At 43.0% G+C, this 27,414-nt stretch overlaps 1 non-coding gene across 1 annotated transcript; it reads left to right on the forward strand.

Moving 5' to 3' along the window:
* The first annotated feature begins 7,534 nt into the window (after positions 1 to 7,534).
* On the forward strand, positions 7,535 to 7,631 carry LOC142384945 (Z30 small nucleolar RNA). Its single transcript, XR_012770134.1, has one exon. It is a non-coding gene; the product is annotated as a Z30 small nucleolar RNA (small nucleolar RNA).
* The last annotated feature ends 19,783 nt before the right edge of the window (positions 7,632 to 27,414 follow it).

Genomic DNA, 27,414 nt, shown 5'->3' on the forward strand with positions numbered 1-27,414 from the left:
CACTGAGAGAAGGCATGCATCTTGGTGAGTTTTACTCAGTGCAGGAATCTGAGCTAGTGACACTCCCACAGCCTTCAATTCAACTCTGCTCTGCCATTGCAGTCGGTGATGTACCCTCTGTGTCTCTCGACGATTCTCCACTTAACGAACAGCAAAAAGAACAGCTGATTGCACTGCTGAGGGAACACACAGACATCTTTAACAACACAAAGGGGGCAGCAGGGAAATGCACCCTCATCCAACATCGTATCAAGACAGGGGATCATCCTCCTGTCCGTCAGCGCGCCTACCGCACTTCACCAGAGAAGAGGGGGGAAATTGACCGCCAAGTGGATGCCCTGTTAACACAGGGGATGATTGAGGAGAGCTGCAGCCCCTGGGCCTCGCCTGTCGTCTTGGTCAAGAAAAAGAATGGTGAGTGGAGGTTCTGTGTGGAATATCGACGTCTAAACAGTGTGACAGTTAAAGACTCGTATCCACTCCCGAGACTTGATGACACCTTGGATGCGCTGGCAGGTGCTGTCTGGTTTAGCACATTGGACTTTTCTAACGGATATTGGCAAATGGAAGTTGCCGAGGACGACAGAGAGAAGACTGCCTTCACTACAGGCAGGGGCCTCTACCAGTGGCGTGCAATGCCAATGGGCCTCACTAACTCTCCTGCAACATTTCAGCGCATGATGGAACTGGTGCTTAGGGGCCTGCCCTGGCAAGTGTGCATGGTCTACCTGGATGATGTGTTGATATTCAGTCCCACATTTGAAGAGCACCTTTCCAGGCTACGCAAAGTGTTTTCCTGGATTAAGACAGCAGGACTCAGACTGAATCCTGCAAAGTGCCATCTGGCACGTAATCATGTGGTGTTTCTGGGCCATGTGGTTTCCAGTCATGGACTACAGCCGGACCCCAGGAATACAGAGAAAGTGAAAACCTGGCCCGCACCCCAAAATCCAACAGAGGTAAGAGCATTTGTGGGCCTGTGCTCTTATTATAGACGTTTTGTGAAGGACTTTGCCCGGCGTGCGGCCCCGCTGCACCGGCTGACTTGTAAAGACATTTCATTTGACTGGACACCTGAATGTAATGAAGCTTTTGAGTATTTGAAATCAGTGTTGTCAACTGCTCCTGTTGTCATAATGCCTGACTTTAACAGCCCCTTTAGAGTGTATACAGATGCCTCCCAGGAATCGGTGGGAGCTGTGCTGGCGCAGGACAAGAAAGGGCTGCAAAGAGTGGTTGCATATGCCAGTCAGTCACTTGTCCCCACCGAAAGGCGCTGGTCCACATTTGACAGGGAACTGTGGGCTATAGTGTTGGCTGTACGTCAGTTTAGACACTACATTGGATCAGCAGCTTTTACCATCATCACTGATCACAAGCCCCTTTTAGGCCTCCGCAACATGGCTCTCGACAAAGATCCCACTGGAAGAAGAGCCCGGTGGGTCCTGTAGCTAGATCCTTACAACTGGGTCATTGAATATAAGGATGGACAACGACACACAAATGCAGACGCGCTTTCACGGAGGCCTCAACAACCAGAATCCTATGTGTCCAAGGTCACCCTCTTGGATGCTGCGATTCAAGTGAATGTCATCAGCTCGGAGAAGGAAAAGACTGTGTCACAGACAGTTACTCCAACACCGGAGATAGTGAATCGGCTAAGCTGGGATCTCAACACAGATGGTCAGCCTACGGAGACAAATAATGAGGCAGATGTGCTCTCATTCCTTCAGGCTCTGTCAAGTGAAGAACAGGGGATCGTTCCCTTGTCTCAGATGTGCTGCAGCACCTGCACGGAGGCCCAGTATCTGCACATTTCTCTGCTGAAAAAGTGTTTGAGCAAGCAAGGCAGGTGTGTTACTGGCCCTCTATGTTTAAAGACATCAAGCTGTGGTGTGACTTATGTGTGCCTTGTCAGACCCGCAGAGCACCCGTGCCAAGACATCGGGCACCTATGGGTGGGTCCCCAGCCTCACGACCATTTCAAAGAGTGGCTGTTGACATTCTTGAGCTGCCTGTGACATCAAATGGAAACAGATATGTGTTGGTGGTGGAAGACTACTTCACCAAATTTGTGAATTTATATGCTCTTCCCAACCAAACAGCCCAATCGGTTGCAGGTTGCCTATTTGAGGACTATGTTCTTGTGCATGGAGTTCCAGAGACTGTTCACAGTGATCAGTGTCGACAGTTTGAAGCTGAGATTGTTCAAAGACTCTGTGAGCTTTTGGGAATAAAAAAAACACGCACCACTCCCTATAATCCGAAGTCAGATGGGATGGTGGAACGCTTTAACAGAACACTGATAGACCAGCTGGCCAAGTTATTGCAGAATTATGGAGGGGAGTGGGATGGATATGTTAAGCATGTGGCTTTTGCCTACAATACATCTGTTCATGCCTGCACAAATTACTCCCCATATTTTCTGACACATGGACGTGAGGCCCGTATTCCTCTGGATGTTTTATTGTTGTCTCAGAGGGCCAACTCCTACTCTTCTTGTGGCTATGATGACTTTGTGACATCACTCATGGGCAGATTGGATGCTGCTTTTGGTGGAGCCAGGCTGGGTTCTGCAGATGCTCATGAGAGACAAAAACTTTACCATGATGGCGTGGCTCGTCATCGGCCATACACTGTGGGGGATTTTGTTTGGCTGCATGATCCTACAGAGGATCGAATGAAACTGGCTCCTCATTGGAAGGGCCCTTACAGGGTCATGGCAGTATTAGACACACAGGGGGAGCGAGGACTCACCTATCGCATTGGGGATCCTTCCAGCTGTACGGGAAGTAGGAAAGTAGTACACTATAACAGACTGTGGTGGGCCGTGCTTTACTGTGACTGCACTAGTCAGGTTGCATTGTGTCGGGATTGCGTTGTGTTTGTTTTCATTGCATTACTTTAAGTGTATGGATAAAGCTAATGTGGTCTTTACAGTTTTTTTGTTGAAACGAGGACGTTTCTTTTTGAGGGTCCGTAGGTATGTAAGCTATTTTTATGAGCCCTGGATAGAGGGATGTTTGAGCATGTTTGTAACATCCGGTATTAATGTGAAGAGCTTTTATTTTGTACTCAAGACAGGAAATGGTTCCTGTGTTAACCTGTAACTCAAGGTGTGTGAATAAAGTGCTGCTGCCGTTCAAGCCAGCGAATGTGAGAACGCTACATGTGGTTCTTTTATATACCTCAATATAATAATAAGAAGACCCTCGGTTACACAATCATGTGGAAAACTTTCTGCAGTTGTGTTTTCGTTCTTCCTCGTCTGTCCTCCGATATTAAAGACTTCATTACACACGGTGAAGTTATGACTTGAATTAATTAACAAATTACTTTTTTATTGAAGCGTTGAAGCTGAGGTGTTCCTACACTTATTAAAGAAGTTTAGTTAATTTAGTTTAAAGTGCTAAAGTCTCAAATTCAACGTTTATTTACATCATTTAAATTCCAACATTTTGACCAAAACCCATTTTTGTTCAAGCCAAGTGAGAAGCTCATAAACTCATGATGTTGGACAGCTGATCTGAACACCACACACACACACACACACACACACACACACACACACACACACACACACACACACACACACAATCAAACTCACCTGATTTCCCGTAACTGGAGAGACACACACTCTCTCTCTCTCTCCCTCACACACTCTCTCTCTTTCTCTCTCTTAATCTATTCTACTATTTCCTACACAAATATTGGATGCTTGACCCAAAAATCTTCTTTAAGATCATTGACTGATGGTGGAAAAAGTTGTGTTCGTGAAACCTGTTGAGAGGAGCTCCACTCAAAGTGTCTCCTGAAGTGAATGTAGTTGTTCAAAAATGATTGACAGCAGCTCTTTGTGTTTATCTGTCATAGTTATTTATTTCTAGTGTTAAATTGAACACACACCTGTGTGAAGAGTTTTTGTCACATTTTTGTGACTTGGCTCAGCTGCTCACATCAGCAAACTGCAGCACGTGGGCTTAATGTTCCTGACTGATGATTAGCTGTGTTAATCACTCATTTGACATTTGTCACTAAAAGGAACCAGAGCTGTGACCAGTGGTTCAACCTGGTCACATCAATCAATCAATCAATCAATCAATTATACTTTATTAATCCCCAAGGGGAAATTCCAGTTTCGGTCATGACAGACAACACAGAAACAGACAGGGAGAGAGAGTGTGACCAAGGCATCGCAGCCCGCGGGCTCACGGCCACGCAGGCGCCGCCAGATAAGAAGGAAGGGGAACAACATTGGGTGAGGGGAGGGAAAAAAAAATAAAAAATCATACTTCACACTGTACCCTTATTAGGATACGGTCTGAGATCTCAAAAAAAACCTCAGCACAGAAAAAGCATCACATACACATAACAACACCTTTAAGCAATGGGACAGTGAAGAGGTGAGGAGTTGCGTGTGTTATAAATGGGCATGTATGTGTATGCGTGAGTGTTTGTTCAATAAGTCTGCACAGAATGTTGGATCAGGCAATTGTCCTTGACAAGTTCGCATATGTCAGCCAGTTCCACAACAAATCTCACAGGAGTGTCAGGAAGGGAGGGGGGAGCACATGGGAAAGAGCATCATGTTATCATAACAAGCGTGGAGAACGATTTTGCAGCTGGCCACAAGGCCAGTGTGGGGCGCTGGATTGGAATAACAATTAATTTGGGTCAGACAGACAACTGATTGCGCTTTCTGTCTTTTTGTCCATAGCCGGTATCTCATGGCGAAAGTCCCAAATTCAGCCGAATTGTGGGATGTGGACCCTTTCCGCCCGGTCCAAGTGATCAATCAACCATTCTCCCAGGTTAATCCATTTCTCTTCTGAGTCCAGGAATCTCAGCCAGCCTGCGAACCTGCGCAAGGATCGCCTCCAGCTTCCGATTCTGCTCACGTAGCATCTCAGTCTGAGCGTTGATTGCTCTTGTGACCCCATCGAATGCTTTCCACAATCTCTTAATTTCACAATATACCAGGTATCCTCCAACTCCACACAGCAGGAACCCGAGTATCATAAATCCGAATATGTAGACGTCTTCCGCGTCCTCGACAGCCAGCATCTGGGTGCAGCTGCTTTTGAATGGTGTTTTTTTTAAATGATTTTTTATGTGCAAGTTTCAGCAAGTTTGTGTAGAAATAAAAGGAGAAATACCTCCCAAAGTCTATTGTCTATTGATTTACAAATGCACTCCTGTTATCACTCTTGGCTGGATAATTAATGCCAATACACACAAAAAAAAGATACTAAAGATATCACTTTCAATCATTTCGAATAGCTTTATTGGCACAAGAAGGCAGTGCTTATATTGACTAAGCATCTAAACACAATATTAATAAAAATAAACAAATGAATAAGTGGCAGAACATTAACAATAAAATATAAACAACTTAACTGAGGCGTGGTCATGATCCGTATCATTAATTATAATGGATTTGTTAGGACTTGGTTGGGACTCGAAAACAAAAATCATAGGACTTGGACTTGACTTGGACTTGAGAGCAAAGACTTGAGACTCTACTTGGACTTGCAACATAGGGACTTTCTCCCACCTCTGCTCTCTGGACATGAGATTCAACAGTATTGGTGCATACCAGGCCAAGGTGAAAAGGTGATCAGCAGCACCTGGGCCCCGCAGGGGACCGTCCTCTCTCCCTTCCTCTTCACCCTGTACACCACGGACTTCAGCTACTGCACAGAGACCTGCCACCTTCAGAAGTTTTCTGACGACTCTGCAGTAGTTGGATGCATCAGCAACGGTGATGAGACTGAGTACAGGGGTGTGGTGGACAACTTTGTCACTTGGTGTGAGCAGAACCATCTGCAGCTCAATGTGGCAAAGACCAAGGAACTGGTGGTGGACTTGAGAAGGAGTAAGACCCCAGTGACCCCTGTCTCTATCTGTGGGGTCAATGTGGACATGGTGGAGGACTATAAATACCTAGGGGTGCACTTGGACCATAAACTGGACTGGACTAAAAACACAAACGCGCTCTACAGGAAGGGCCAGAGCCGTCTCTATTTTCTGAGGCGGCTGAGGTCCTTCAACATCTGTCGGACAATGCTGCGGATGTTCTATGAGTCTGTGGTGGCCAGTGCCATCCTCTATGCTGTTGCATGCTGGGGCAGCAGACTGAAGGTGAAGGACACCAACAGACTGAGGAAACTCATCCGCAAGGCCAGCCACGTTGTCGGAGAGGAGCTGGACTCTCTGACAGCAGTGTCAGACAGAAGGATGCTGTCCAGGATCAAATCCATGCTGGACAATCCTGCACATCCTCTTCACGATGTGTTGGTCAGCCACAGAAGCACCTTCAGCCAGAGACTGATTGCACCACGCTGCACCACAGGAAGTCATTCCTGCCTGTGGCCATCAAACTGTACAATTCCAGTGTCTGACATTACTTCACCATGTGCAATAACAATAATAATTAGCTACTGAGTAGCATTGTAAAGACTGTTTATTGTATTTTTGTACATATTGAGATTTTTTATTTTTCTCCCTATCTTATCCTTATTCATCTTTTCTTTTTCTGTAACGAGAGCACTGCAACAAAGGAATTTCTCACAAGGGATTAATAAAGTGATTCTGATTCTGATGTATAATGTGTCATTTTCCACTTCCAGGAAAGAGATTGATCCTGAAATTAGGAGAAAGGAGGCCTATCTAGCAGATGGTGTGGATGAGGACTGCAGATACGGTGTCTTTGTCTCCTACGTAGAAGTATATAACATCTATGATCTCTTGGAGGAAACAGATGCAATCAAGCCAAAGTGAGTTTCACTTCACCCTTCTCACCCTGCACATGGACTATTTGCACCGCTCCCCTCGGGCAGGAGGCTTCGGTCCATTCGGACCAGAACCTCCCGTCACAAAAACAGTTTCTTCCCCCTTGCAGTTGGACTTATGAACACTTCATAACCTGCCCCAGTCACTTTATCATCATTCAAATTGCACTACTGAAGCTGCACTGTTGTGAAAAATGACTAAACTTCAGCTGCCAGTGTAAAATAAAAAAACACCTTTTAAATTGAATACTCAGCCCTATGTTAAGGACAGAGCTGCTAAACCAGATCACGTCTCCACTTTTGATGAGTAATTCTTTAGTCTTTAAAATCCTGACACTATCCACCCCCCCCCCTCCCTCCTGCTGCTTGTAGGCTTTGTAATGGCAAACCTGTCTCCTTAAACCCGTGTGCGTCTTTTTATGATCCCCGATCATTGCACCAGTTAATTACTTTCTTTGGCTGGAATCAAGCAACATTCGTGCCCCATCTGCATTCAGCACTCGATGCTTTTCGTCTGTTGCATGTAAAACCTGCGGTTCCACTTCTTCAGCGAGTAACGTGTTTCTGTTATTATCGTAGATTGACTCAGTCTAAAATGCTCAGAGAGGATCAGAATCACAAAATGTATGTGGCTGGCAGCATGGAGGTTGAAGTTAAGTCTGCAGAGGAAGCGTTCCAAGTATTCTGGCGGGGTGAGTTCTCTTTATGTAGAGTTCAATATTCAAATGTGCTTTAAAACTGCACTGCTGTGATGATTTTAGATGTGACTGACCTGGAATTGCTGGCCTCAGGGTCAGCTCTGTCCAGGTAATGACTTCAGTTAATCTTCTCTCTGAGCAGGTTGAAGATGAGTGAATCAGAAAGTTTATTAGTTGTTAGTGGGTGTTTTGTTGTTGTTGTTGTTTTTTTGTCTTTTGTCTGTCTGAAAGTTGCCTGCTCTGTTTCTCCAGGTCAAAAGAAGAGGAAGGTTGCAAAGACTTGACTAAACAGAGAGTCCAGTCGCTCACACAGTGTGTTCATCATCAAACTGGCTCAGGCTCCTCTCCATGCAGATGGCGACAACATTCTTCAGGTCGGCTAAAACCAAATGTCTCGCTCCAGAGTGGTGTCCACCTTTTATAATATGAGCTGGGACGAAGTGTAACTGACACCATCTATTTGTCTTTTTCCCCATTTTGATGGTCAGGATAAAAACCAGGTGAGCGTTAGCCAGCTGTGCCTGGTGGACTTGGCAGTAATTGAACGTACTGACAGGACCGGAGCAGAAGGCACTTGGATACGTGAAGCAGGTTTGTTATCAAAGATCAGGATTTGATTTCACTCTCGGCTGGACTTCCCCTGAAATCTAACATTTCACCTCGCAGGTAAGATTAATCAGTCTTTGCTGAATCTGCGGACGTGCATCGAGGTGCTTCGAGAGAACCAAATGTGTGGCACCAACAGGGTATGTCTTGCCAAACTAAAGCTGAACCTCATTCACATTCGGATCAACTATGACTGTAATGCAAGTTTTGCTCTTATAGGTGGTCCCCTACAGAGACTCCAAAGTGACCCACATGTTTAAAAATTTCTTGGATGGCGAAGGAAAAGTCAAAATGGTTGTTTGTGTCTATCCGAAGGCCGATGACTATGAAGAAACCCTGGCAGTTGATCCCATATTATCACCGAGTATGGCAATGAACTTTTAAGTTGCCGTTTCTCCTAAAACCCGACACGCACTGATTGTGCAGCTGGTGATACGGTTTGCAGAGATGACCCAGGAGGTGGAAGTAGCCCGTCCAGTGGACAGGCCCATCTGTGGTTTCACTCCAGGCCGCCGTGGAAACCCGGCATATAGAGAGGAGCTGCCTTGCAGGCTGGACGAGCGTAGTGGTCCTACCCATATGGAAAAGAAATAGAAGAAACTTATAAAAAATATATATAACTTTCCATCACCCTCAGTTTATGTTTCATGTATTGTGCATCATATAAGTAATATATGATTTACTCCTGAAAGTGGCCACTTTTGCATTATTTTCATACAATATAATAAAAAGAATTTCATAAGAATCATGTGAAAAACATGTATGTTATCATACATGTTTCATACAATTTTTGCAGTTTTTTTTACTATGCCTGTTATAAAGACATATACTTTACATATATGAACAAATACCATTATATGTAGGTTTTCTGTATGTAAAGCGAATACTTTTTCCAGTGGAATTATACTGTCTTTATATGTTTCATATAGGTTTATTAATTGGCATCTAATAAAAATATATAGGAATATGTACCATTACATATAGATATTTTGTATGTCATGGGAATATAATTTTGTTTTCTTTAGGTTTTTTGTATAAGAATTCTTAAGTCAACCTATGAAATTTGCAATACAATTATGAAAATTATACTTTTTTATAACTCACATATGAAAGTGACAAAACTTCATTGTCCCTTTACAACGGCAATACTACATTCTACCATTCCAGCTACATAAATGCAATCTTTCAATATCTATAATGATGAAAAAAATAACTGTTAGGCAAACTTTTTATTTAATAGACTTTATTTGCTGTGCTTATTTATTGATATTGTCATGGGAGAATTCTTAGTTGTAGTATTTTAGTAGTAAGTACTAGTTGTATTAGTTGTCTCATTTGATCCAAAGTCTGTTGCTTTCCCTCTGACCTATTCAACCTGTGACCCCTTCTGTATAGTTAGTGAGGGAAAACAGATTTTTACTCCATTGGGGGAAATGTTTATGGTTGATACTTTCTGGGGAGGTTAGCTCAAGGGGGTCATAAAGAGGCACCTCGAAATCTTTCTTATCTCAGATATAGAACAGAGCACAGAGCAAGGGGGCCTCTTTTGTTCTTTGAAGATAGCCCTACCTGATTGGAGTATAAAGGCTGATTCATACTCGGCGCAAACGCGCAACTGTTCTGGCTCGAGAACCATTAATGACGTCATCGAAAGCGCCAGCCCCTTCACAGTTCCTTCAGCTCATAAGCGCAGTTTGCGCCGAGAATGCGTCACATTTGCAGTTCTCTCCAGACCAGCGAGCGTCACTGTTGAGGAAACAAGCTGAAAAGCATACGAAGAAAGCATACACAATGCCACCTGTGGTGTCACGTCAGCAGAGGCTGGCACATCTGATGCAGATGCGGAATGAATTTACTCTGGGTGTAGAACTGTATATGTATCTCAGAGCTAAGCGGCTGCGGCAAAAACAGAAGAGAAGGTGGAATGTTCGTCCTTTGCAACAAGACGAACTTTGTCAAACTTTGTCAAACGTTGTCCCAGTGTAACTTCATAGACGTGTCGTACAGATGTTTGTAGAGGCGCACCCTCTCGGTCCCCGCGGTCTCTGCAGTGTTCATTTTTTCTTTTTCTTGGTCAGCTGTTTCCGGTGGAGCGCGCGCGCGAAGTCAGAAAAAAAGTTGTGTGCGCGCCCTTACGCCGCGCGAGGATTTTCTAGCTTGCGAAGGGGGGCGTGGCGGAATTTTGGGACACGTGACCGTTTGCGCCATTTGCGACCAGCTAGTATGAGCGAGGTTGCGCCGAGTATGAATCAGCCTTAAAAGGGATGTATGTATTTCTCCTCTTCTCCTCTTCGCTCACTGTCTGGCAGAGCCCAGACAGGAGACTATTCGAACGCTATGTGCCTTTGAATAAAATATAAAGAAAGACTAAATCCACTACAATATTATAGTGAACATCAACATGGGTAAAACTAGGGATAAAAACCTGCCCACTTATAACAATTTCAATTCAATTCAATTCATTTTTATTTATATAGCGCCAAATACAACAAATGTCATCTCAAGGCACTTAGATAGTAAGTCCAATTCAAGCCAATTGGAATTCAATTAATCAATAATAATCATAATTCATAAAATAATCCAATTCGTTCATATAGAGCCAATTCAAAAACAATTTCCTAGCTAAGAAAACCAACAGATTGCACTGAAAACTTTTTGTTTTTCGGTCCAATCTCCCGGCCTGAGCGTGCCTGAGGCGACTGTGGAGAGAAACGACTCCCTTTGAACAGGAAGAAACCTCTGGCAGAACCAGAACCAGGAAGGGTGGCCATCCGCCTCCACCAGCTGGGGTTTGAGAAGACAGAAAGGGGGGGAGGGGGGGAGGGCCGCGGCGGCGGCGGCACTGTAACACCATTCAAAGGATATCTGTTGGAACAGGGAAACACGAGTTAATGACCACAATAATATCACATATACATAAAGAGAGTAAAGTGAGGAAAGGTGTGACAGATGAGGCCCCCCAGCAGTCTGGGCCTATAGCAGCTTAACTATGGGATGTTTCAGGATCACCTGAGCCATCCCTATTCAAGGTAAACACAAGAAACTTGTGCTAACGAAAAGTTAAATAAATAAATAAATAAATAAAGGACCAGACTCAGTAAGTAATTCCCTATACTCCCTATATAGATCTGCTCCTCACACCACAACAACCATCTTTTTACAGCCACAAGCTACCTCAGCCTCTCACCAACTGCACACCAGTCACAGCGGGGTGGGGATGCAAACCCTGGTTCGGGTAGGGGGAGAAATAAAAGAGGTAAGATAAGCGGGAATGGGATTCAAACCCTGGTTCGGGTAGGGGGTAATGAAAGTATAGAAGGTGCCAGAGGTGGAGGCAGAACAAGACACACTAGCAGACACACTATCAGATTCAACAGACCTAACTATAAGCTTTATAAAAAAGGAAAGTTTTAAGCCTGGTCTTAAAAGTGGAAAGGGTGTCTGCTTCCCGGACATTTACTGGCAGCTTATTCCACAAGAGAGGGGCCTGATAACTGAAGGCTCTGCCTCCCATTCTACTTTTAGAAACTCTGGGAACCTCAAGTAAACCTGCAGTTTGGGAACGAAGTGCTCTGTTAGGAAAATATCTTACAATGAGATCTTTAAGATATGATGGAGCTCGGTCATTAAGAGCTTTATATGTAAGGAGAAGAATCTTAAATTCTATTCTGAATTTAACAGGGAGCCAATGAAGAGAAGCTAAAACTGGAGAAATATGATCTCTGCTGTTAGTTCTCATCAGAACTCTGGCTGCAGCATTTTGGATCAGCTGAAGGCTTTTCAGAGAATATGTGGGACAGCCCAATAATAAAGAATTACAGTAGTCCAATCTTGAAGTAACAAATGCATGGACTAGTTTTTCTGCATCACTCTGAGACAAGATGTTCCTGATTTTAACAATATTACGAAGATGAAAGAAGGCAGTCCTAGAAACCTGTTTTATATGCGAGTCAAATGATAAGTTCTGGTCAAAAATAACTCCAAGGTTCCTCACTGTAGAACTAGAAGCCAAGTAAATACCATCTAGAGTAACTATATAGCTAGACAATTTCTCCCTGAAACGCTCAGGTCCAAAGATAACGACTTCAGTTTTGTCTGAATTTAGAAGCAGACAGTTCTGAGTCATCCAGGTCTTTATGTCTTTAAGACATGCTTGTAGTCTGACCAACCTATTGGGTTCATCTGGTTTTATAGATAAGTACAGCTGAGTATCATCAGCATAGCAATGGAAATTTATGCCATGCTGTCTAATAATGTTACCTAATGGAAGCATGTATAAAGTGAAAAGAATCGGTCCAAGCACAGAACCCTGGGGAACTCCATGACTTACTCTGGTGTGTGAGGAAGATTCTTCATTTACAAGAACAAACTGAAATCTATCAGATAAATATGATTTAAACCAGCCTAATCCAGTTCCTTTAATCCCAATAACATGTTCAAGTCTGTGTAATAAGATACTGTGATCGACCGTATCAAATGCAGCACTGAGATCCAACAGGACAAGCACAGACACAAGTCCGCTATCAGAGGCTAAGAGGAGATCATTGGTAACTTTCAGCAGTGCAGTTTCTGTGCTATGATGCACTCTGAATCCTGACTGAAACTCTTCAAACAGATTATTTCTGTGTAAGTGATCACAAAGCTGAGCTGCAACTATTTTTTCAAGAACTTTAGACATAAAAGGGAGATTGGATATAGGTCTATAATGAGCTAACACCTCTGAATCAAGAGTAGGTTTTTTAAGTAAAGGTTTAATTACAGCAACCTTAAAAGTCTGAGGTACATATCCTGTCAACAAAGACAGATTGATCAAATCCAATATGGAAGTGTCAATTAATGGGAAAACCTCTGTTGCGGCTGTCTTTTTGTATGTTCAGTCGCTAAGAAACTTAAAAGCCCATTTGTGACGCGTCCAAGAAATCCAAGTGTCCATTATCCATTTAAGGTGTTTATTGTAACAAAAGTCCAAACTGTGGTCAACGAGCAGATGAAGCAAAGGGAAAAAATGATATCTTTCAATAAATAATAATGATCAGAATAACGGCGAGATTATAAAGTAGAGTGACGTCTAATGACGGTCAACAAAAAATATTTGAGCTTCTAGTTCTCTTTCTTTGTGTCTCAAAACTCCCGCCACCACACACAATAGGTAACATAAAATAACCACACCCCTGGCTGTGTCACGCAATGACGTCATTAACACAATGACGTAAAACCTATAAAAGCAAACAAGCAAAGGTATACTTTGGCTCCTACAATACCGGCCCCTAATTATTATACTTCAATCAATAATAATTACATAATAAATAATAACCACACACATAAGTACATTTCAAAATTATAGAGTCCAAGAAGATCTTGAAAAAAGAGTGATCTTTACTGTCACTCTGAATCAGTCCATAGTCCATAGTGTATGTACTGTAGTGTGCAAGGGGCAAAGGTCAAAGTCCAAAATAAAACAAAGTCCGTTTGGGCTTTTCAAAGCGCTTCTGCCTCCAATAGAAGGCAGATTTTGTTAATTGGTCTGTTCAGAAAACCGGTTTTGGTCTTGATCCGAACGTGACGAACGAGTCCCCTTTTGTCCAGAATGGTCTCTGCAATTTTTCCAGTGAGCCAGGTGTTTCGAGGTGCCGACTCGTCCATGATGATCACGATGTCTCCTGGTGTGAAGTTGCGTCTGATTTTAGACCATTTCTGTCTTTCCTGCAGTTGTGGAAGATATTCCTTAATCCACCTTTTCCAGAACAGATCTGACATGTACTGAATTTGTCTCCACCTGCGGCGAGCGTAGATGTCTTCCCGTTCAAACTGTCCTGGTGGATATAAAGGCATGGTTTTGAGAAGAAGAAGGTGGTTTGGGGTGAGTGCTTCAAGGTCGTTCGGGTCTGTAGAAGCCTTGGTAATTGGGCGACTGTTGAGGATTGCCTCAACCTCACATAAAACTGTGTGCAGACCCTCCTCATCAAGATTTTGTACATTTAAAGTTGAGTTCAGAACCTTTCGCACTGATTTAATCAATCTTTCCCATACACCACCATGGTGTGAGCCAGCAGGGGGATTGAAGATCCAGTTGATTCCCTTGTTAAGCAGGGTATTATGAATCTGACTTTGATTCCAGCTTTCAATTGTTTTTCTCAACTCCCGCTGAGCTCCAACAAAATTGGTGCCATTATCAGATCGAAGTTCCTTTATCTGACCACGTCTGGCTATAAAGCGCCGAAGGGCATTGATGAAACCGTCTGTGTCGAGTGACGATGCCACTTCAATGTGAACTGCTCTTACAGCCAAGCATGTGAAAATAACACCATAGCGCTTCACAACTTTCCTTCCCTGTTTTACTCCAAAGGGTCCAAAATAGTCAACTCCAACATATGTGAATGGAGGTTCATCAGGAGTGACTCTATCCAGTGGCAAGTCTGCCATTTGCTGTTGACCAGGGGTAGCCTTTACACCCCGACAAATAATACATTTTGACAGTATCTTTCTGATCAACACAGTGGCGCCAGGAATCCAGTATTTTTGACGTAGCCTTGATAACATATGGTTGCGACCACCATGACCCACCTTTTCATGAATATGTCGCAGAATCAGAGCAGAAATGTGAAACTCTTTGGCCAATATGACAGGATGTTTCACCTCTTCTGGCATTGCTGCTCTGCTTAGTCGGCCTCCGACTCGCAGCACATCACTGTCCAAGATGGGATTGAGTTTATGAATGTGGCTGGCTTGCTTGACATTCATTCCTTTCCTTAGACTTGCAATTTCATCTGCAAACCTCCTCTTCTGACAAAAGCAGATTATCTCCATTTCAGCGACATCCAGTTCCTCCATGGTGAGATGAGGGTTTTCCAGGGTCTGAAGGTTTCCTGTGTTGTTTTGTGGTGAGTTTCTGTGAGGAATGTTATCTGAGCGAACATGAACACAAGTTGCTTGTTTTCTTTTTTTGCTAAGACGCAAAAGCAGTCTCCTAAATCTGAGTATCCATGCCACTGCTCTTTTCAGATGAGTCCAAGAGGAGAAATGATGGATGAAGCGTGTTACTGGATCCATGTTTTCAGTCATTACCTGAGTAACATTTACAGTTATGCTCCTGACTTCAGAGTCTTTTGGTGAGATTTTTTCCAAACCGTCGGGATTTCGCGGCCACTCTTCCTGAGACTGAAGAAGAAATTCAGGCCCAGACAGCCATGTTTCCTTTCGAAGAAAAGATTCAACTCTTAAACCCCGTGAAGCCATGTCTGCTGGGTTGGTAGCGGTGTTGACATATCTCCACTGTTGTGCATGTGAGACTTTGTGAATTTCAGCAACTCTGTTGGCCACAAAAGTGCGGAATCTGGTGGTTTTGTTGTTGATGTATTTGAGCACAGAGGTGCTATCGGTCCAGAATATAGAATCTGCCAATTCCATCTGCAGCTCCTTTCTCCACACTGTGTCCATTCTGCTTGCCATTGTAGCTGCAGTCAACTCCATTCGAGGGATAGTGTCTGGCTTTAATGGAGCCACTCTTGCTTTTCCCATCACAAATCCGCAGTGTGCTTGGCCCTGGTCGTTATGTAGTAGCAGATAGCTAACAGTTCCATAACCATCTTCACATGCATCTGAAAAATGATGTAGCTGAGCAGATGCAACTGTTCCAAAGTCTGTGGGTTTGAAGCATCTGTCAACCTCGAAGTCTTCTAGCTCCTGAAGCTCTTGAATCCAATGCATCCATTCCTGTACAGTGGAATAAGGTAATGCATCATCCCAACCAACCTTTTTTCTGCACAAATCTTGCAGGATTTTCTTGGCGGTCAAGACGACAGGTGACAATATTCCAAGGGGATCATATATCGAGCTCACTATTGAAAGGATTCCTCTTCTTGTGAGTGGTCTGTCTTTGAAGATGATTTTAAACTTGAAGACGTCAGACTGTACACACCATTGTACACCCAGCATTCTCTCCACAGGTAGGTTGTCACGATCCAAATCCAAATTCTTTATCTCTTTTGCTTTCTCTGTTTCAGGTATGGACATCAACACACAACGACTGTTACTTATCCACTTGTTAAGCACAAAACCTCCTTTGAAACAAATAGCTCGCAGCTCCTGGTAGAGAGCTATTGCATCCTCCTCTGAAGCTATTGACGCGAGGCAATCATCCACGTAGAAATTGTTCATGACGGTGTTTACAGCTTGAGGGCTGAACTCCTTCACGTTGTCCTCAGCACATTTTCTAAGTGCAAAGTTTGCACAACTGGGGGACGAAGTCGCTCCAAACAGATGCACCGTCATTCTGTATTCCACCATATTCTGACTGTAGTCTCCATCAGGCCACCATAAGAATCGTAACAAATCCCGGTCTTCACTTGGCACCTTGACTTGATAAAACATTGCCTCAATATCTGCAGCGATGACAACAGCTTCTTTGCGGAATCTAGCCAAGACTCCTATTAGCGTGCTGGTCAGGTCTGGCCCCTGTAAGAGCTGAGAATTCAGCGAAACTCCCTGAAACGTTGCTCCACAGTCAAACACCACTCTTAGTTTCTTCTTTTGTGGATGTAGGACTCCATGATGGGGCAAATACCATTTTCTGCCATCACTGCGTTCCAAGACACAATCTGGTACCCTTTCAGCGTAACCTTTGGCTAACATGTCAGACACGAAGCTGGTGTAATCAGAGTGAAAAGGTGGATCCCTTTTAAATCTTTTCTTTAAGTTTAGTGTGCGTTGTTCAGCAACACTTCGGTTGTCCGGCATACATATTTCCTTTTCCTTTAAAGGTAAATGAATGTGATAATGGCCATCTACTAGTATGGTAGATTGTGAGACCAGATCCAAAAACATCCTGTCTTCTTTTGACGGTTCCTTATCTTCTCTGACACACTCAGGGAAGTCATTTCTGAACTGTTGCTCCCACAGCTCGTCAAGTTTCACAACTGAGATCCTGTTGACATTGACTGTTGACTGTTCCTGAGCATCATCATCCCTATTTCCCAGTGGTCCATTAACTGTCCAGCCAAGCATGGTTTTAACAGCATAAGGTCCATTTCCTACACTCTGTATAACCTCAAGTGGTTCCAGAGCCTTTGGCACATCCGAGCCAATTAGCAGTTCTATTCCAGAATTAATTTCAGGCAGATGGACATTATTCAGATGAGACCACTGTTCGACATCTTTCTGATGTGGGATGTTTCCTTGATGCACGGGCATAGTCTTCTGGGTGTATATACCTGGAAGATCACAAAAATGGCTGCTATCCAGTCCAGCAACTTCAAGACCTGAAACAATGTTGGTTCCAACTACCTTTCTTTGACCCATGGTTCTCAAAAGAATACTTGACCTTCTTCCTTGGAGCTTAAGCTTAGTCATTAGGTCCACTGTACAAAATGATGCAGTGCTACCTGGGTCAAGAAATGCATAAGTATGTACTATTGCACTCCCCTTCTTGGCTTTCACCTGTACAGGCACGATTGAAAGTTTGCAGTTATCCTCACCGGCCCCAGTAAGACCACTGGTTTGAACCGAAGCTACAGCACTCTTTTTAGCTGTGTCCTTAGTCTCTGTTTGCCATGTGTCCATCTCCTTTTTCCTTTGGTAAATATGCAACATCCTGGGATGCCTCAAACCACATATGTCACAAGTGAGTCGCTTTCTGCAGTCTTTGCTGAGGTGTCCTCTGCACAAACAGCCAAAACATATTCCATTTTCTCTCATGAAAGCAATTTTCTCACTATGTGTCCTCTTTTCCAGTTTTGAACATACATCCAAAGCATGCACACCTTCACAAAACAAACAGCTTTTCAAGTCCAACAAATTTTCTTTTTTCTTCGTGCCTTTTCCATTTTTGTCTTTAAGTGTCACAGTGGTGGCAAAAATACTTCCTTTTATCCTTGGTTGAGGTTGTGACTTGGACCTCCTTAGATCTTTGCTCACTGCTGGAGTGTCTTTAATATCTCCGAACACTGGGTCCGTCAAAATCCTCACTTGTCTTTCCAGGAAATACACCACCTCCTTGAAGGTAGCTCTTTGTTTGTGTTTTTCCTGGATGTCACAAGCCAGAGTTCTCCATTTATCCCTCAGCCGATAGGGCAATTTCTTTACAATGACAAGCATGTTTGAAGGCATGTCAAGCTCTTTCATGTAGTTCACATCTTCCATGGCGTTGCAACATCCTTGTAGAAAAAGAGTGTATGCTTGAAGGGACTTTGTGTCATCAGGTTTTATTGATGGCCATGCAAGAGCCTTGTCCATGTAAGCTCTAGCAATTTTATGCTCGTTGCCAAAATGCTCCCGAAGTAAAGACTTAGCCTTCCTGTATCCTCTGTCTGAGTCCATGTGTAGGCAGCTTCTTACTATTTCCCTCGGCTGTCCTCTTGTGTATTGTTCCAAGTAATATAAACAGTCTCTGTAGTTGTCATTCTTGCTCTCAATACTGTGTTCAAATGACTTAATGAATGTTTGGTACTGAAGGGGGTCACCATCATAAACTTGAATTTCCCTCTTTGGCATAGAAGAAAGGCATTGTTGATTTATTAACAGTGCAGTGATTTCATTTTGTTTTTCCATAACTGAATATATGTTGTTCTGCTCACCATTGTTTAAGGTTGGTAAGATGGCTGGAGTTGTCACATGTGCCTGATCACCTGCATTCACGATGCGTGAGTTGAGTGTCCTGGGATCTGTAATGGTAGGTTGGGTGCGGGTTGCAGCTGTAGGTCCTACAATGGTTTGTGGATTGGTGATGTTTGTGACGTCTTGATCTGGGAGATTATGTCCATGTGGATACATGTTTTGTGAATTTGGCACAAGAGATTTTGCTTCAACATGAAGAGCTTTCTTTCCTTGTTGTTTTTCAAAATATGACATCATACCATCAGACCTTTTAGTTAGATGACTTTGTATACTGGATCCTCTTGCTGCTCCGAGCACATGCACCTTGGCCATAGTAGCAGCAATGTCTGCTTCCAGCTCCAATTGCTCTTTTTTCCTTTTCAACAACTCCTCTTGTTCCTCGAGTGCATGTTTATCTTTCAGCAGTTTTTTTCGAACAACAAGAGCAGCGACTTCAGCCTCGGCTTTAATCCGCGCAGATGAAGTACTTGATGCTTTGGAACTGTGTTTGCTTATCTTGCTGTTTGCAACGTTAGACACACTGTCACCTGGTTGAATCAGTTCCTGCACATCAGATGTTGCTTTTGGGTTTAGCTGAGGGAGAGGAATTTCCTCCCTTGCTTCAACAGGTGTTTTTTCAGGTGAGATGGAGGAAGTGTCTGCCTCTGCGGCGGTTGGTAAATCCACAGTCACATGATCTGTTTGCCTAGAGTGTCTTTCAATCTCAGACAGCCATTGTTTCACATCCTCCACAAAATCTGCGTTGTATTTGGTTACACGTGCAAACCAGTCCGTCTGAGTTTCTAGTTCCTCCTTAGGAAGCAAAGCAATAACTGATTCGTGCGCATCCTTTGCATTTTTATAAAGTTCAATCAGTTTCTCCAGGGTGACTTGCACGTTCTTTACATTTTCATCATCTTTCATGAGTTCTTTAATTTCCCGTGTGCGTCCCTTGAGTTTTTTTATCGCCGCTTGACGCTCATTTTGCAGGGTTTCAATTTTACAAGCCAACGCTTTGATTGTAAGCTTGACCGTCCTCTTCTCCATTCCATCATCCACATCCATTGTCTCACTCATATTAATCCGTTCACGTTCAGCTCCAACTTTTAGTCCGTGCGCTCTTTACATTCAACAAGCAGGCACAGTGCCACAACAATTCAATGCGCGCGATCCAAATCTCCGCTGATATCGGCGTATCCAGCGCGCATAAACACAAGCCAAACAGTCCCCAATAGACAAACGGCATCCACTTCAAATCCAACAAATCCAAACTGTGTTCCACAATTCATAAACACACAGAAGGAATCTCAACGTACCGTTTCTGGCTGTGATGCGCCGACGCTCTTTCTTTCCATTTCGTTATTCCTTTGCTTTTACGCAGCGCTCCGCTGTGGTCCTTTTTTAATACCGGCGAGCTGAATCCAATTCATTGCGAGTCCACGTCCAAATCCATATCCAAAGCTCCATAAACTTGCAATCCCAAATCCATATCCAAATCCAAAGCTCCACAAACGTGCAAGTCCAAAGTATTGTATTCCAAGTCCGACGTGGATATTTTTTGTTGACTAATGTTGCGGCTGTCTTTTTGTATGTTCAGTCGCTAAGAAACTTAAAAGCCCATTTGTGACGCGTCCAAGAAATCCAAGTGTCCATTATCCATTTAAGGTGTTTATTGTAACAAAAGTCCAAACTGTGGTCAACGAGCAGATGAAGCAAAGGGAAAAAATGATATCTTTCAATAAATAATAATGATCAGAATAACGGCGAGATTATAAAGTAGAGTGACGTCTAATGACGGTCAACAAAAAATATTTGAGCTTCTAGTTCTCTTTCTTTGTGTCTCAAAACTCCCGCCACCACACACAATAGGTAACATAAAATAACCACACCCCTGGCTGTGTCACGCAATGACGTCATTAACACAATGACGTAAAACCTATAAAAGCAAACAAGCAAAGGTATACTTTGGCTCCTACAACCTCCTTGAACAGTCTGGTTGGGATTGGGTCTAAAACACAAGTTGATGGTTTAGAAGAGACTATTGCTGTTGTTAGTTCAGAGAGATCAACTGGGCAGAAGCCGTCTAAATACAAATCAGGTTCTAAAGATACTTCTAAAGCTGCTGTACTTGATGATACATCACTGATAATAGTGGGAAGGACTCCATCAATCTTCTCTCTGATAGAAACAATTTTATTAATAAAGAAGCTCATGAAATCATCACTGCTGAGAGTTAAAGGAATAACTGGCTCAACAGAGCTCGGACTCTTAGTCAGCCTGGCTACAGTGCTGAAAAGAAACCTGGGATTGTTCTTATTCTCTTCTATCAATGATGAATAATAAGCAGTTCTAGCTTTACGAAGGGCTTTCTTATACATTGTTAAACTATCTTTCCAGACTAACTGAGACTCTTCTAAATTAGAGGAACGCCACTGTCTCTCCAGCTTTCTTGCAGTCTGCTTTAAAGCACGCAGCTGTGAATTATACCAAGGAGCCAGCCTCTTCTGACTGATTACCTTCCTTTTCAGAGGGGCAACATTGTCCAGTGCTGTACGCATTGAAACTATAGTGCTGTCAACAAGAGAGTCAAGTGCTGCTGGAGTAAAGTTTAGGTAGTCGTCCTCTGTCATATCTGCACATGGCAGTGAAGAAAAGGATGATGGAATTAATTCTTTAAATCTGGTTACAGCATCCTCTGATAGACACCTTCTATATGTAAATTTCTTCTCAGAAACTATATAGTCAAGTAATGTAAACTCAAAGGTTATCAGAAAATGGTCAGATAAGACAGAGTTATGAGGGAACACTGTTAACTGTTCACTCTCAATGCCATAAGTCAGCACAAGATCAAGGGTGTGAATAAGGCAGTGAGTCGGTCTGTGTACACTCTGAGAAAATCCAATAGAGTCTAATATAGAATTAAAGTTCATATTCAGGCTGTCATTTTCAACATCTACATGAATATTAAAGTCACCCACTACAATGACTTTATCTGTACTCAGCACTAACTGGGATAAAAACTCTGAGAATTCAGACAGAAACTCAGAATAAGGGCCAGGTGGACGATACACAACAACAAACACAAGAGGTTTCTGTGATTTCCACTTTGCGTGGGAAAAACTGAGAATCAGAGATTCAAAAGAGCTAAAGCTAATCTTGGGTCTGGGACTGATGAGTAACCCTGATCTGAAGATAGCTGCCACTCCTCCTCCTCTGCCTGTGGTTCCAGGAACGTGAACATTTAAACAGTCAGAGGGAGTTGCTTCATTAATGCTAACATAATGCTAACATGATGCTAACATGATCCTCCTGCTGCAGCCAGGTTTCTGTAAGACAAAATATATCAATATGATGATCACACATCAACTCATTCACTAACAGAGACTTGGAAAGGAGAGATCTGATATTCAGCAAACCACATTTAATAGTTTGATGTTTATGTTCAGTTAAAGTTTTTTTTTTAATAATTTCTTTTTGCACAAGAGGATTTGCTCCTTTTGTGTTAATTGATTGGGTGGGTAGCAGCAGGTGGGAAGCTGCAGAGAAGTGTGTAAGACTACAACTCTGCATCCTGGTCTGAGCCCTGGGTTGTCATGTTTTAGGGTGGCAAATAAATTCATCCATATTTCTAGAAATGAGAGCCGCTCCTTCCAAAGTGGGATGGATGCCGTCTCTCCTCATCAGACCAGGTTTTCTCCAGAAAGATTGCCAATTATCTATGTAGCCCACGTTGTTTGCTGGACACCATCTAGACAACCAGCGATTGTAGGACGACATGCGGCTAAACATGTCATCACTGGTCAGATTTGGCAGGGGTCCAGAGAAAACTACGGAGTCCGACATTGTTTTGGCAAAATTACACACCGATGCAACATTAATTTTAGTGACCTCCGATTGGCGTAACCGGGTGTCATTAACGCCGACGTGAATAACTATTTTACCATATTTCCGTTTATCCTTAGCCAGCAGTTTTAAATAGGATTCTATGTCGCCCGCTCTGGCCCCTGGAATGCATTTGACTATGGCCGCTGGTGCCTCTAATGCCACGTTTCTGACTATGGAGCTGCCAGTTACCAGGGTTTTGTCCTCAGCGGGTGTGTCGCTGAGTGGGGAAAATCTGTTTGAAGCGTGGACAGGTCGATGGTGAACAACGGGCTTGACTTTAGAGCAATGCCTCTTCCTGACAGTCACCCAGCCACGTTGTAATCCTGGCTGCTCAGGTTCTGCTAGGGGGAGGCTAATTGAGCTAGCTACGCTAGGTGGCTCCACACTGGCTAAAGGGACCTGGCTCGCTATCGGTTGATTTTCAACAGTGCAGAGCCGAGCTTCCAATTCAGATAACCTCGCCTCCCAAACTACAAAAAGACTACATTTGTTACATGTACCATTATCGCTAAAGGAGGCAGAGGAGTAACTAAACATCTGACACACGGAGCAGGTGAAAGCAGGAGAAGGAGGAAGAGAACCGGTAGCCATGCTACGCTAGAGAACCAGATACACCGCTAAAAAGTGAGAATAAAGATTAAAGATCTGTAGGAGTGTGTTAGAACAGAACGGTAAGCTGTAGAGTTTAACTATGCAAAATTGTGTAAGGTTTAGATCAAAATAAAGTAATTATCAGTACTCCAAGCGGAGCAAGAAATTCCACAGTGCACAAGCAAGGTAACAGGAAGTGATGCAACACGTCTTACCGCAAAGCGTCACAGAGTCATTGTGATCTTCAGCCCCTCAGGCAGCACTGTGATAAAAACAGACACTGCTCTCTGGAGATCATCCAGTCAGCACTCTTGTTTGAGTAAGAAACACAGCAAAAGCTTTCCTTTGCTGAGATAAGGCCAAATTTGTATTTTTGCTATAAAAGGAATTCCTTCAGTCAAAACGAGTTCAAACTCTTTTGTCCTTCATATATAGCCATTCTTTAACTGTTCTTTAATTTCCCTTTAACTGGTAAAAACCTGGCTACAAATGTGACACTAACAGTAACAGTTACTTCCAGGTGGAAAAAGAAACAATCTTACTCTTGTCACGGAGCTCTGTGATCTTAGCATTGATTGTGCTCCCAATGCCGGAGGGCTGGGTCCCAGGCCACCTCTCCTATATATTGCATTGCACCTATATATTATGAACACAAGAATAGGGGGAAATAGAAAGGAATAACAGTACAATTATTGATCTGGAAGCGATTGATCTTATTAATATGACATTATATTAAAGTCTAATGGTGCTGGCTCTATTGCACTGTATTGGAGATGCATGGAGAACTTAACTAAAAGTAAATACATCATACTGTATGACCTTTGATAAAGAAATGCAAAGAAATGCAAGATTATACTTCAGACTGAAAAAAAATTATTTTTCTAAATGTGTTCATGTCATGATCATATCTGGATCTCACCTGGACTAAAGTAAGGAAAAGGAAAAGCGTTTCACCTTTTGCAACATCCCAGGAACCTGGAGCTCCGTCTAACCTTATCCCTCTTCCTGCAGCTTTCCCAGTACCCCTGAATTAAGCCTTCATCTGGCATTTCCACTGTCTGTGAATAGTTCCTTTCATTTCAATATCACCTGTCTGCTATTGAGTCCTCGTGTTTTCAGGCGGCCAGGATCTAGCTGTGACAAGAGATAGTGGTAGCCTACAATAGCATGTCATGAGAAGACCAATATTACACCTGCACATATAATACAGTATATAAGAAAAGGAAGATCAGACAGTATTCTATGAATTAGGTTCTTCCATTTGACAGAGGCATTTTTTCATTAACAGTTATACATTGTAGAAATGTTGTGTAGATATGTTCTCCATGCCTCTCATAGAATTGAACAAATCGGCAACAAAAAAGCATGTACTATTGTCAAAGGTTGAAAACTTACTGTAGATAGCATCCAGTTTACTTTTGTCCAGAGGTAGACGATCATCTCCTCTTGACTCGTTTCCCCCCTCGAAGATTGCTCACCAGCAGTATCTCCACAGGGAAGACTGCTGTGAGAAGATGCCTCACAAATACTGTAGCCCAATTTGCATTGACTGCATAGGCCCACGCCAGTTTCTCTTCCGTGACTCCAGTCCCAGGATGGATCTCCACCTATTTAAACAAGGAGAGTATTTAGGGTTCAAATATAATTTGCTCACCCCTAGAGACTGAAGACAGAAAAAACAAAAGTTATACCTGCCATACATCTGAGAGGCAGTAGATCCAATTTATGCACTGTATTTATTTATTCTTTAGAAATAAATGACCTTGGACGATGGAATGACAGACTCTCCTGTGGAGCTGGACAGTTTAGCTAAGCAATATATGACCAATACACAATCTAACCATTTTTTTCTTTTTTTTTGGGGGGGGGGGGGGGGGGGGATTATTCTATTTCACAGGGTATCTGTAGGTTTAGGCAAGTATAATTTCATATGCACAACTCTGCCTTCTTAACTGAGAATTCCCACATTTCTCACTCGGTTTAATTTGTACCTTTTAGCATTCAGCTAACTATCACAAAACAGAAAAAACTGTACATACAACTTCTACATAAACAGAAAAGCTAACTCCTTAAAATATGTAAATTTACTTACCACTTGTCCACAGAGAGAGTCAGGAGACCATTTGTCTGCAGTGTATCCATCCCAGCAAAATGTAGCGCATTTTATGGCCGCGGCCGGCCATGACTTTCCGTGGTCGCAGCCATTACTGAGGGAGCAGCCATTAATGAGGCTGAGACAGACTTTGAGAACAGGAGTCAGGGAATTACCTTTCACAGGTAGGATTCAACTCTCACTACTTGACGCTGTGACGCTTTGCGGTAAGACGTGTTGCATCACTTCCTGTTACCTTGCTTGTGCACTGTGGAATTTCTTGCTCCGCTTGGAGTACTGATAATCACTTTATTTCGATCTATAACTTACACAATTTTGCATAGTTAAACTCTATAGCTTACCGTTCTGTTCTAACACACTCCTACAGATCTTTATTCTCACTTTTTAACGGTGTGTCTGGTTCTCTAGCGTAGCATGGCTACCGGTTCTCTTCCTCCATCTCCTGCTTTCACCTGCTCCGTGTGTCAGATGTTTAGTTACTCCTCTGCCTCCTTTAGTGATAATGGTACATGTAACAAATGTAGTCTTTTTGTAGTTTTGGAGGCAAGGTTATCTGAATTGGAAGCTCGGCTCTGCACTGTTGAAAATCAACCGATAGCGAGCCAGGTCCCTTTAGCCAGTGTGGAGCCACCTAGCGTAGCTAGCTCAATTAGCCTCCCCCTAGCAGAACCTGAGCAGCCAGGATTACAACGTGGCTGGGTGACTGTCAGGAAGAGGCATAGCTCTAAAGTCAAGCCCGTTGTTCACCATCGACCTGTCCACGCTTCAAACAGATTTTCCCCACTCAGCGACACACCCGCTGAGGACAAAACCCTGGTAACTGGCAGCTCCATAGTCAGAAACGTGGCATTAGAGGCACCAGCGGCCATAGTCAAATGCATTCCAGGGGCCAGAGCGGGCGACATAGAATCCTATTTAAAACTGCTGGCTAAGGATAAACGTAAATACGGTAAATTAGTTATTCACGTCGGCGTTAATGACACCCGGTTACGCCAATCGGAGGTCACTAAAATTAATGTTGCATCGGTGTGTAATTTTGCCAAAACAATGCAAGAGAGTCTGGCTGCAGACCTGCACTGTCAGGACCCTGTTGCAGACCGTCACCTGCACTGTGAGGACCGGAAGTGCACTGTGAGGACCGGAAGTTGATTCGAAGCCTTTCAAAATAAAAGCGTGTGTATCGGAAGCACGTATTTTTAAACGATTTTAAACGCTATATTTTTCAAGAGGTCCTCACAAATTAATTAATTAGTTAACAGTACGACATAAAATCTATCAATTCCCGGTCTATTGTTTTTATTTGTATTGTAAACTTTTGTTTGGTCACTGCACACATTTTCTCTTAGGCTCATATTCATAAGCCAACATCTCACAAGATGCCATAGGCATCTGTACATTTTATTGTGTACTATAGAGTAAGTCACTGGTATTTTATTATCATTTCATTTTGACTTTATCGCACTGCTCTTTATATATATATATATATTTGTTTCAATTAGTTTTTCTGTTGTATTATTCTGTATTTTTATCCTTAACCACCATAAATTTCATGTTTGGTTCTATGTCTATGCCAATTATGTTCTTGTGCTGCTGGAACACCTTCGTACCACTAAATAGTACCCTAACTCTTGATATCTACAGTATAATCTTAGTCAAATTATTAAGGGATCAATGAGAAAACATAAAAAACACACCAAGTCACAACATGATCAAATGTTCTGTAGTGTTTATTCAGTCAAACATTCACAATATGACAAAAAATCTTTGTTTTTGTCAACTACCTGTTCACAAAATATCAACATGTCGTTAATATTGTGAAATATCATTTTGAAAGGCTCCAGGATCGCTTCTCTTTCATCCTCGTCCAGTTCTTCGTTCCACAACCTCTCATATTGTAGAGCAGCCTCTGCCTGTTCCTCTTCCCCCATGCCCAGAACGTCAGGCAGGTCCACTCTGCCAGACAACAGTGGTTTGTTGGCCTCAGCCCACTCTGCTGCATGTCTGCAATTTTGAAGAATGCAATCTTCAACTGAGTCCTATGGAAAAGACAGAAAGAAAGATGTCTGTACTATAGCTGCCACACCAACAGTATCTGACCAATAGATACTGTGCAAAAGCTTACGCCTTCCACTGGTGTGTC

This window comes from Odontesthes bonariensis, chromosome 7, assembly GCF_027942865.1.
Source record: "Odontesthes bonariensis isolate fOdoBon6 chromosome 7, fOdoBon6.hap1, whole genome shotgun sequence".
NCBI classification, from domain to species: domain Eukaryota; kingdom Metazoa; phylum Chordata; class Actinopteri; order Atheriniformes; family Atherinopsidae; genus Odontesthes; species Odontesthes bonariensis.